The sequence below is a fragment of the Ailuropoda melanoleuca genome, chromosome 14 (genome assembly GCF_002007445.2).
Source record: "Ailuropoda melanoleuca isolate Jingjing chromosome 14, ASM200744v2, whole genome shotgun sequence".
Classification (NCBI taxonomy): domain Eukaryota; kingdom Metazoa; phylum Chordata; class Mammalia; order Carnivora; family Ursidae; genus Ailuropoda; species Ailuropoda melanoleuca.
The window spans coordinates 11,640,416-11,652,634 of NC_048231.1; positions in this window are offsets into that span (position 1 = coordinate 11,640,416).

Consider the following 12,219-nt stretch of genomic DNA (forward strand, 5'->3'; position numbering starts at 1 on the left):
GGACGCGCGGAGGGGCTGGTTTCTGGGCGAGCCGCGAGCTTTGCCCATTAAGCAGCAGCAAGAAGCCAAATCAAAAAGCCAATCTCCAAGCCTCCCAACCGAACGTCACCCTATCAGCTGGGAGCCAGGGAGCCGCGCCGAATGACAATCCGCGCATATTTATCCTCGCGCGCCGAGGGGGGATTTTCAGATAGCGTCCCGAGCAGCCGCGGGGAAGTGGACCTGCGCCTCGCGGCCCCCCCGGACCCCGGGGGCCCCATGCGGGCGGGAGCCCTCGCCCGCGGCCACCCACCCAATCGCCGGAGCCCGGCGCCCGGCTCCTCCCGGCCGGCGGCAGTCCCGAGACGGCGGCGCGTCCTGACCTGGATTCCGCGGAGTCCGGGGCTCCGGGCGGCGGGCGGGGAGGGCGGCCAGGCGGGCGCGCAGCACCGGCTTTCCCCTTGTCCTCAGGAGACGCCGCCTGCAATTCCGAAATTAAGTCTCCACCAACACATCTGTGGTTTTTAAATATAGCAGGGGACGATTACCCAGGCAGGGTCCACCCAGGCCTAAGGGAGGAGTTGAGGGGGATGGAGGTTGGCAGGGGAGGGAAAATAAAACTCCCTTTTTCCCCTCTTTCTTTTTTCTGTTCTTGGTGCAGAACTCAGTCTGTCATTTTCTCAACCCAAATCAAACAACAGCTTGCGAGAGACGCTTGGGTGAGCGCTGGTATGTTGGCTTTGGGGTTTTTAAGGCTAAAAATACGAGGGGGCTGCCTCCCAAATTGCTGCTTACTCTGGACCTGGAGCCTGGAGGAGAGATGGTCTTTTGATGCTGCAGCAGAACTAGGGTTTGGGGCTTGGCTCGGACAAAGTGTACACATGCAGCCTGAAATCGGCTGCCTGTAATTTCTTCTATATTTGTCAGGCGTGGTCCTGGAGGCATGAGGGGTGGGCAGGCCTCCCCTAAGATTGAGGTTTCATCTAGTGTATCGATGGTATTAGGCAGAGCTAAAATGAGCGTGGTGGCCGGCTGGCCCGTTGTGGAGGCACCGCTATGGATTCTGGGGCAGAATCATACGGGTGGGAAGTTGTTCCTCTCAGGCCTCTTTGCTGCCTGAAGCAGGTCTTCGGGGCCAACAAAGAAGGATCTTGCTTAGCAAGTATCAGCACCTCCTTAGGCCACACAGCCTTGCTAATGAATTTGATTGTATTGTTTCATGTCATCCTCATAAAACTCCGAGAGGCAAGTACAATTACTAACCCCACCGTTCTGTTGAGTACGCTGAGCCTTGGAGAGGCTAAATAACCCTCCCAAGGCCACAAGCAGCAGAACTGAAGGATTGAAGGAAGGCAGAACCAACTGGAGTTTCACTGACAACCACAGCTCTATGGGCAACTTCCGGGCTCCCTGAGGGACTGTTCTGGAACAAGGCCTGGTGTGAAGACACAAGTGGGCGTAGGAATTAGAAAGCGTCTGAGCCTGGGATGATGTGAGTTCTTTCCTGATCCCTTGACTCAGTGCTCCTTCAGCAAATCATGTGGTGGTTTCCATCCTGAGTTTGAGTCCTGGATGTGCTCCTAACTGAGCCTTGTGATCTCAGACCCCTGAACCTTCATGGCCCTTGAGTTCAGTTAAGGTTAGGGCCGAAACACTGACTCTAAGATTTCAGTATCAGGTTTGGGATTTCAGGATAGGTCATTGGTGGGATTTTCCTTGTATCTGTTTCCACGGAGATCCACAATGCTGGTTGGTCTACAGTCAAGACCAAGAGACGGCTGGTGGGTGCATAAATCAGTATTGTGTTTAGGAAGGGCACTTTTGAAAGATACATCAAATTCCTTAAAAAATACGAGCCTCTTTTGACTCAGTAATTTTACTGGTGGAAATTTATTCTATGGCAATAATTAAGAATGTGCTCAAATACTTGCTTACAAGGATATTCGTGATAGTGTTTATAATGGCGAAAAACTAGAAACATTCTTAATTTTCAAACAGAATTGGTTGAGTAGATTGTGTTACGTGACATAATGGTGTACGGTACCATTATAAAAATGCTGGTGCAGGGGCGCCTGGGTGGCACAGCGGTTAAGCATCTGCCTTCGGCTCAGGGCGTGATCCTGGCCTTATGGGATCGAGCCCCACATCAGGCTCCTCCACTATGAGCCTGCTTCTTCCTCTCCCACTCCCCCTGCTTGTTTTCCCTCTCTCACTGGCTGTCTCTATCTCTGTCTCTGTCGCATAAATAAATAAAATCTTTAAAAAAAATGCTGGTGCAGCATTACATGTATGTGACATGGAAAGGTTTGCATGATATGTTATTGAGAGAGAAGAAAAAACAGAACATAAATTGTGACACTCTGTGTGTGTGTGTGTGTGTCCTAGTAGCATAAAAACACCAAAGTGGTAATGGTAGTTATTTTGGGGTGGTGGGATTCATAGTGATTTATTTTCCTGTTGAAGTCAACTTTACTGAGGCATAATTTACGCACAATAAAATTCGCCTGTGTTAAGTGTACAGGTTGATGGGCTTTGACAGCAGGACACAAGCGTAACAACCACAATCAAGATACAGAACATGTACGTCTCCCCTCAACGGTTCCGAGCCCCTTTGCAGTTATCCCTCCTCCCCTCAAGCTACCATCGATCTGCTTTCTGTCACTGTAGATTAGTTTTGCTTTTTCTAGAATTTTCTTCTGTCTATTTATAGCTCTTAATATTTCTTCAAGGAACATTACCCATTCACTAAAACAACAACAGTGACAACACACACAGAATTGGTCTCATCCTTTTTCTAGAACTACCAAAAACTGACAGGAGCTTCATCTTCTTTTCACCCGTAGCAGGGTGTGGCTGGGCAGGAAGGTGGGAGGTGAGGGGAGCAGCTCTGCATGTTCAACCATTGCGAGAGGCAGAGTGACTGGTGGGGGTTAGCTGACTTCCAGGTAGACTGAAATAACAAAACCCGGCTCTGCATTCTGAGCCTCTGTGTCCCCACCAGGAGCATGGAAGAAAAAATAATAATAACAGTAACATCCACTTGTGGGGTTGCTGTGAGGAGTCCGTGAGATGACAATTTCTGATATAGAGTAATTCTCAAATCTACTTTTTCTCCCCCTTACCCTGCTTGCCTCCCACTGTAAGCTCTACAATCAACTTTCTCCTTGGAACACTGGACAGAGTCCCACTTTCCCCCCCTCTCTACTACGTGCATACGGGGTTAAAAACAAACAACAACCATAACAGTAATTCTGATGACAGTCTGCCTTCAGTTTCTGCCATTGTTTATTCCTCATTTCTGGTTGTGGTTGGACTCCAGGAGACCTTCACAGGAGAGCCAGCAAGCAGGCTGTTTGTCGACAGCGGCAAGAGCAAGAGCCACAGACTTCGTTTTCAAGTCAGGAGGACATTGAGGCCAAAGAAGTGGGGGGATTCAACCCAATCACAGAGCTCACCCAGCAAGGACTGGTTGGAGTCTGTTATGGGCTGATTGGGACCCCGGACCCTCAAATGCACAGGTAACCTCCTGTACTTCAGAATGTGAGGGCCAAGAGATAATTGAGTTCAATGAGGTCATTAGGCTGGGCTCTAATCAAATGACTGGTGTTCTTACAAGAAAAGGACAAGGACACAGATAGGCAGCGGGAAGACCATGTGAAGACACCCCAAGAAGGCCGCCATCTGCAAGCTGAGGAGAGAGGCTTCCGAAGAAATCAAATCTTTTGACACCTTGATCTTGGATTTCTAGACTCCAGCCTGTGAGGAAATAATTTTCCGTTGTTTGAGCCACCCGGTCTGTTGTATTTTGTTATGGCGCCCTGAGCAGGCTCATACGGAATCCGAGTCTTCTGGCTGATTCCGTGAGGGTTTGCTCTCTTCCAACTTCAAGGAGTTCCTTCAGGTTATTTGGAACCTTGAAACAACCTGGATTTTGGAATTTAACAAAAAGGAAGGAAACCAGCTTTTACTGAATGCCTGCTGTGACACGGGGCTGTGCCCTTTTATGTGTGTTATTTCACTGGGTGTCTGTGGAATGCCTTCTCCGTGCCAGATACGATTCTAAGTGCTAGAGATAGCTCTAGCAGTGAAGGTAAAATCCCTGCCCTCATTGAACCTACATTCCAGAGGACGAGAGATGACAAACATGAATGAACAAAATACATGGGGCTGTGGAGAAAAAATAAAGCAGAGGAGGCTGCTGAAGGAGGGAGGGGAAATCGTTAGGCTTTTTAATTGAAGAGAGTTGGGGAGTTTGTCCTGGCAGCTTCAATGGCAAAGAGACAGTTAAGGAAGGGGAGGGAGCCACGCTGATGCTCGAGGGAAGAAACTTCCAGAACAGCAAACTCCGAGACTCCTAAGCAGGAGTATGTTAGACCTGTTCAGGAAAAATTGTTATTTAGACCTCGCGTCCAGGTTGGGAGAGCACAGCCTCCCTTTATCTGGAGATGAAGAAACTTCAAATAGGAGAAATCACTCCCATGAGGTCACCCAGACAAGAGCAGGTAATGCCCTTCTTTCTCCAAAGGCTGGCAGCACAATACGGAGATGGGGTGACTGTTGAGAGCCCGCCATGTGACTTCTTCCTTAGGCCCCATTGTTCACCATTACGCCGCAGGGCTCTACCAGGTGGTGTCTCTGCAGACCTGGGGCCTCAGGCACTTCCCCAGGAGCAGCCCTGCCTGCCTTTGCTGCCTTCAGCTCTGCTCCTCACAGGCACAGGCACTGCTGTACCCAGGTGCCAGCCTTCCGAGGCCCTGGGACCATACCATCTGAGAGCAGGGGAGGGGAGGCAGAAGCAGACAATCAAGTCGAAGCTTAAAGTAAGCTCTGGCGCCGCTCTCTAGGAGAGAGAAAAGCTCCACAAGGAATGTCTGATAATAGGGTAGCTTAGTAGGACACAAGATTGATTGATTGATTGATTTTAGAAAGAGAAAGAGAGAGAGAATCTCAAGGTGACTCCGAGATGAGCGCAGAGCCTGATAACCGGCTCCATCCCAGATCCCTGAGATCATGACCTGAGCAGAAACCAAGAGTCCGACGCGTCCCAACCAAGCCCCCCGGGCGCCCATATACTTCTTAGCCATCTTATTACTTGTCTTTCCAACATTTTTCACTTAATTGTTTTTCTATTTTTCCCTTTATTACAATTGCCTGTTGTGGTAGAACACACACACAGACAAGTGCACAAGTCCTAAGTACAAGCTCCAAGAGCTTTCACCAAGTGATGGTATCTCACTGAATCATCACCCAGAGCAGTAAACGTTACACGAGTCCCGGGTACTCCTCTGGTACCGCGCCGCGGACACGTCCTCCTTCTCTTCAAAGAGAACTGCTCTCCTGACTTCCCAACCGCTGCATGTGCATTCTGTGATTTTTGAACTTTGGACAAATGGAAGCATAAAATGTACTATTTTGTCTGCTGGCAGTGTGTCTGTAAGGTTTATCCAAAGTGTGTTCGTTGCTTTTCTTTGCTGTAGTATTTCCATTGGGTGAATACGCCACAATTTAATTTTTTATTCTGCTCATGATTGACATCTAAGTTGTTCACAGGTTTGTTTGTTTTTTACTATTTTGAATAACGCTGCAATGCACATTCACATGCACGTGTTTTGGTTCACAAATGTACTCGCTTCTCTTGGGTCTATACCTCGGAAGGGACTTGCTGGCTCGTGAGGCATGTGAATATACAGCTTGAATTGATAATGATAAGTTTCAGTGGGTCATACCAATTGACACCTTCCCCTCCCCAGCATTGTTGCATCACGTTGTTGGCAGTACTGAGTATGCCAGCCTATTTAATTTTAGCCATTCTGGTGAGTGTGTATTTCATTGTGGCTTTCATTTACATTCTCCTAGTGACTATAAGGTGGGCATTTTTTCCTCTATGTATTCCCCTTTGGATATCCTCGTTTGTTAAGTGTCTGATCAAGTCTGTGGCTTATTTTCCTTGAGGGTTGTCTGTCTTTTTCTTATTGACCTTATGAGGGTTCTTTACATATTCTGGATACAAGTCCTCTGTCATTACATGCGTTGCAACTATCTCCTCCCAGTCTGTGGCTTGCCTTTTCATTCTCTTAATTGCGTCTTTGATGAATAAAATTTTTTAGTTTCAATGTAGCACATTCATCATTTTTTCTTTATCCTGAGTGCTCTACAATCCTTTGTCTATCCAAAGCCATCAAGATATTTTTCTGTTATCTTCTAGAATTCTTATTTTTTATCTTTCAAATTTAGATCTATGATTCTTCTAGAATTTTATTTTATTTTATTTTTTAAAGATTTTATTTATTTATTCGACAGAGATAGAGACAGCCAGCGAGAGAGGGAACACAAGCAGGGGGAGTGGGAGAGGAAGAAGCAGGCTCATAGCAGAGGAGCCTGATGTGGGGCTTGATCCCAGAACGCTGGGATCACGCCCTGAGCCGAAGGCAGACGCTTAACTGCTGTGCCACCCAGGCGCCCCTAGAATTTTATTTTTATAAATGTTTTTATTTGGGTAAAATTGACACAATGTTCCATTAGTTTCAGGTGTACAACATAGTGATTCAACTTCTCTATATGTTACGCTATGTTTGCCATCAGCGTAGCTGCCATCTGTCACCATACAATGCTATTACATTATCATTGGCTATATTCCCTATGCTGTGTCTCTTATACCTGTGACTTATTCATTCCACACCTGCAAGCCTGGATCTCTCATTCTTCTTCACCCATTTTTGCCCATCCCCCCACCACTGCCCTTCCCTCTAGCAATCATCAGCTTGTTCCCTGTATTTATAGGTCTTTTTAAATGTTATGTAAAGAAGGGGGAAATTTCATTTTTTTCCCACATGGACATACAGATGACCCAGGACAATTTGTTGAAAAGAGATCATTTCCCCTGCAACCTCACCTTTTGCTACAAACCAAGTATTTGTGTATGTATGGGTCTGTTTAGGGACTCTCTAGTTGGTTTTATTGGTTTATTTTTCTATTCTTTTATTCACATATGTCTTAATTGCTGTAGCTTATAAGAAATCTTGATATTTAGTAGAGTGAGTGTTTTTGCTTTGTTCTTTTCGTGCATATCTTGGTTATTCTTGGCCCTTTGCATATAAATTTTAGAATCAGTTCATCAGTTTTTCACAAAAAAATGCCTGCTGGAGTAGTAAGAAGGCACTGAATGTATAGATCAATTTAAAGAGAATTGACATCTTTATAATATTGCGTCTTATGACCCTTGAATGTGGACTATTTATTTAGATGGTCTTTAAATTTTCCCAATAATGTTCTAAAATTTTCAATGTATAGGTCTCACGCACATTTCTTTAGACTTATTCCTAGGTATTTAGGTTTTGTGATACCAAGTAAGTGGTATTGTTTTCTTTTGGCCGTTAAACAAAAATTTGTTGTTAAACAAAATTTCATGTTAAATTGTCTTTATGGTAAATAAAGCACAACTGATTTTTGTGTACTTACTTTGCATAGAGTGACAGTGCTAAAATTTTTAGTTCTCATAGTTGTAGATTTTGCCTTTTTATTCATTTTCCTTATACATCATCATGTTTACAGATTTCTTCCTTCCAGATCTTTCATTTTTGCACTGGTTAGGATACCAAATACAACGGTAAATAGAAGTGGACATGGTGGGAATCTCTCTGTTTTTTTCTCTATCTTAATGGAAATGGTTTCAATATTTTCCCATTAAATATGAGGTTTGCTATATGTTCTTCATAGAAAATCTTTGTGATATTAAGGAAGTTCCCTTCAATCCTAGTTTCTTAAAGTTTTTTGAAAAATCATAAACTTGCGTTGAATGTTATCTAATGCTTTCTTTACATACACTGAGATGATACAGGTAGGGGGAGGGGCAAAGAGAGAGGGAGAGAGAGAATCTGGAGTAGAGAGCAGACTCCACATGGAGCCTGACATGTGTCTGGATCCCATGACCCTGAGATCGTGACCTGAGCCGAAATCAGGAGTCATACACTTAACCGACTGAGTCCCCCAGGCGCCCCATGAACTCATTTTCTACCAACTTTACATTCCTGAAATAAAGGTATTTGGTTGTGATGTACTATCCTTTTATGTGTATTATTAGATTTGGTTTGCCTACAGTTTGTTAAGGATTTCTGTATCTATATTCATGGTAGAGATTGGTCTGCAATTTTCTGTTCTTTTAATGTCCTTGTCTGATGTTTTTCACAAATCTGCCTTTTCATAGAACCATATAGAGTGTTCTTGGTCATTAGGGTCCCTAGTCTTCCAGGTTCCTCGGTCTCAGTTCAGCGTTCCCAATTTCTCTCTTCCCTCCCGGTGCACCATGACCTTGAGAATACTCAAAGGGATAGAAGAACTTTGTTCATCTTCTGTGCAAGAGAACAGGTCTCTTTAAGAGGAGCCCCCGATTTTCATGCCTTTGAAGTTCCTCTGTCTCTCTCTCCCACTCTCTCTCTCTTTCTCTCTCGCTGTGTTCTTCCATCCCAAACAGGCCTCCCTCGATGTCTATGGGAAGCATCAGTCATGTGGAAAGGGCTGCTCTTGGAAGCTGTTTCTGCCAGTGGCAGGTGGACAACAGCTGGTGTGGAATAAAAGAATAAAAACAATAGCATGTCAGTATTAAAGCATTCTCTTTGCCCTCTTCCCCAGACACTTGCACCTTCTTTTCTAGCCACAGGTTACAATAATTTCCTGGATATTTAGTGATCTTAAGAAGCGATAAGCACCTCATCTAACATCCAGCAACACATCCTTTTACCTCTTACATAATTTCTACATTCGTTTATGAAGGTTTTATTACTAGACTGTGAGTTTGTTATCGGAGAGAAAATATTTCCATGGTGGGATAAGCCGGCTTCATTTGCTGATTGACTAACAGATGATAGAGAAGGGGTGTCTAAGTACGATTTCCAAGTGTCTGGCTTGAGAAACTAGATGGAGGGCAGCACTGACTTAGGAAATATGAAAGGGAAAACATGTTTGGAGAGCAAGGAGGAAGGTGTCATTTTGCACCTGATGAGCGTGGGGGATGTTCAAGTAGGAAATCTCGGAGGCGGTGGCAGAGACCAGGCTGAAGTTGCAGAGGCAGGGCTGGCTGGACACAGACATGGGAGCCGGCAGCACACAGGGGGTCACTGAGGCCATGGGAACAGATGAGAACACCCAGGGAGAATGCGTATAGCTAGTTACACACTCTTGTACTCTTTTTAAATGATTATCCTAGAGCAGGGGCTAGCAATCTATGGCCTGTGGGCCAAATCGGGCCTGTGGCCTGTCTCTCAAGTGTAAGTTTATCGGAACACATGCCTGTTTGTTTATGTGTTGTCTGTGATGGCTTTGCTCGAGGACAGCGCGGCAGAGTGGTGGCCACAGAGGCTGTACGACCTGTCAGGCGGGAAATAGTTACCATCTGGCCTTTTCCAGAAAATTTTGCTAATCCCTGGCCTAGAGGTTACAACATGTAGCCATGCTTTATTAAATTTAATATAAATTAGGCGGCTGAGAAGTCAGCTGTCAGTTTACTGCTGCTCTTTCGCAGCTAATGGACCTGCTTCTCTGTTGCTCTTAAATTTGTCTCTGCCTCTGGTTCTCACCAGTTTCATTATGATGGGCCTAGGTATGTATGGCTTTCGTTGAATTTCTCTTATTCAGATTTTACAGAAATTCTTTTTTTTTTTTTTTAAAGAATAGCATGTCAGTACTAAAGCATTCTTTTTGCCATCTCCCCCAGACACTTACACTTTCTTTTCTAGCCATAAGTTACAATAACGGGGGGGGGGGGCGCGTGGAGCCGAACAGGGGGCTTAAGCTCATGACCCTGAGATCAAGACCTGAGCTGAGATCAAGAGTCAGATACTTAACCAACTGAGCCACCCAGGAGCCCATTATAGAAATTCTTAAACATGTCACTTAATGTCCTTAAACGATTTTGGAAACGTTGTAGTAATTGTACTTTTAAATACTATTTCTGTCCTGTTGTCTGTCTCCTCTTCTTTTAGAGCCCCAATTACAGGGATGTTCAACTGCGTTAGTAGGCCCCACATTTCTTTTGTGCCCTTGTCTGGATTTTCTCTTCGTTTTCATCTCTACGCTTTAGTGTAGGTATTTTATACTGACCTTTTAGTTCACTAATTTCCATCTGTTCTTTTTTTAGTAGAGTCTAGGTTTTTGCTGAAATTGCCATCTTATTATCTATTGATCACGGCCCTCTTACAGTCTGGATATGATGCCTCCAAAATCGAGATCTCCTGTAGGTCTCTTTCTAGATCTTTTTCTTCTTCTTCCTTCCCTCCCCCTCTCCTCCCCTCCCTCTCCTATTCTCTCTCCCCCCCTCTCTCTCCCTCCCTCTCCCCCTATCCCTCTTGTTTTTCTTGTTTCTGGGAATGCCTGGTGTTTTGCTGTTTGTTTGTTTGGACTGAATACTAACATTATGCATGAAGAATTGTACACATTTTGAGTGTACAATTTGAGTCTCTGGGTAATATTAACATTTTAGAGACGAATTACTTTTCTTTTGGGTAGGCTTTTAGGATAGAGATGAATTATCTTAATCTTGTCTGCGTGTGAGTTTATGTGAGACTGTTCTGTGCTATTGTGAGCAGTGGTCTATTTCTGGTCCCCTCTGTTTCCCAAGGCTCACCTCCGTGGCGAGCCGCACTCCAATTTTTTTTTGTCTCCACGTAGATTAGACTGCTTAAAATTCCACTTAATATCTTCATCTTTTAGTTGCTATGCTCTGCTTAGCTTTTCGGTAGACCAGACTTTATGGGTCTGCAGGTGCTTCGAGGAGTAACACACTAGAGAATTTCAGCTCACTTTTCAGTGCTTTCCTTTCCTCTGGTTTTTTAATGCTTCAGGTCCTTACTGCCTTGGTAGCTCTGTTCTTATCAAACCATAGCTAGAAGTGCAGATGGCTTAGTTGTTTTTTTAAACACAAAAGAAATATGTGCTTGCTCTACCAAATTAAATAATACAGACAAATACAAGGAACAGTTTAATAAATCCCCTTTCCCAATCTGTCTCCTTTATTGAAGTAACTAATGTTAAGGTCTGCTGAGTATCCTTCCATTCTTTTTTACACTCACATATACCAATATAGAGGTTGCTAAAGACAATTAGTTTGGGTTTGCCTTACAAAAATGGCATCACACATACACGATTCTGCGATTTGCTGTTTACTTAGAACTCCAACAATGCATAAAAAATGTATTTAGAAAAATAAGTGCATAATATTCCATACCATATATGTGTCATATTATTAAATCATTCTCCTGTTGCTAGACATTCAAGTGGTCTCTATTTTTTTCCAACCACATAAATACATTACTACTTTCTCAATTTTTGCCAATCTATTATGTGAAATATGTATTTAATTTTACTCCAAGATATTTAAAGAATTTCTAAAATATGTTTATTAGCCATGCGCATATACTCCTTTGAAAATTCATGTGTATCTCCTTTGCCCATTTTCCTACTGTTACCAGATTTGTAAGAATTCTCAATATAATTCATGATATAAACTCCTCATTTGTCACATATGTTGCAAATACTTTCCCCAAAGTCTATTTGCCTTCTAAAATGTTACTTTTGGTATCTTTTCTTAGGTGGAAGTTTTAATTTTTACATGCATAAAATGCCCATGTTTTTGTTATGACTTCTAGAGCCTATGTGTGAAGGCTTCCCCACTTCAAGCTTATACAAATGTTTTCCTAAAGTTGATTTCCTAAACGTTATATTCTACATTTAATTTTTAACTTATCTAGAATTTTTTTGTACCTGGTGTGATGCACGGGTCTAACTTATTTTTCTTCAGATGCCAATTCTATTAGTGTAATTTATTAAATAAACTACCCATTTCCACTTGGTCAAATATTAAGACTCATATCTACTTGAACCATTTTGGGTTCTGTTTCATTGATCTCTTTGTCTATTATTGTGCCAAGCCCATCATTTTTTTTACTTACTTAGTTATTTATGTTAAATAAACTATTTTTTAGAGCAGTTTTAAGTTCACAAACGAGGCAGAAAGTACAGAGAGTTCCCATATAGCCTCTGTCCCCATACACTATTTTTTATTACAGTAGGTATACAGCAAATTGTTATATCACCCATCCATCTTTCTGTTAGAATTTACTTGAGTACTCTCAGCTATTCCTCCATTGATCTTTAAAATCATCATATATAATCATCGCAGAAACTAGGATTCTGGTTGACATTTCATTAAATATATAAATTAATTTGGGAAGGGCAGGCACTGTTATG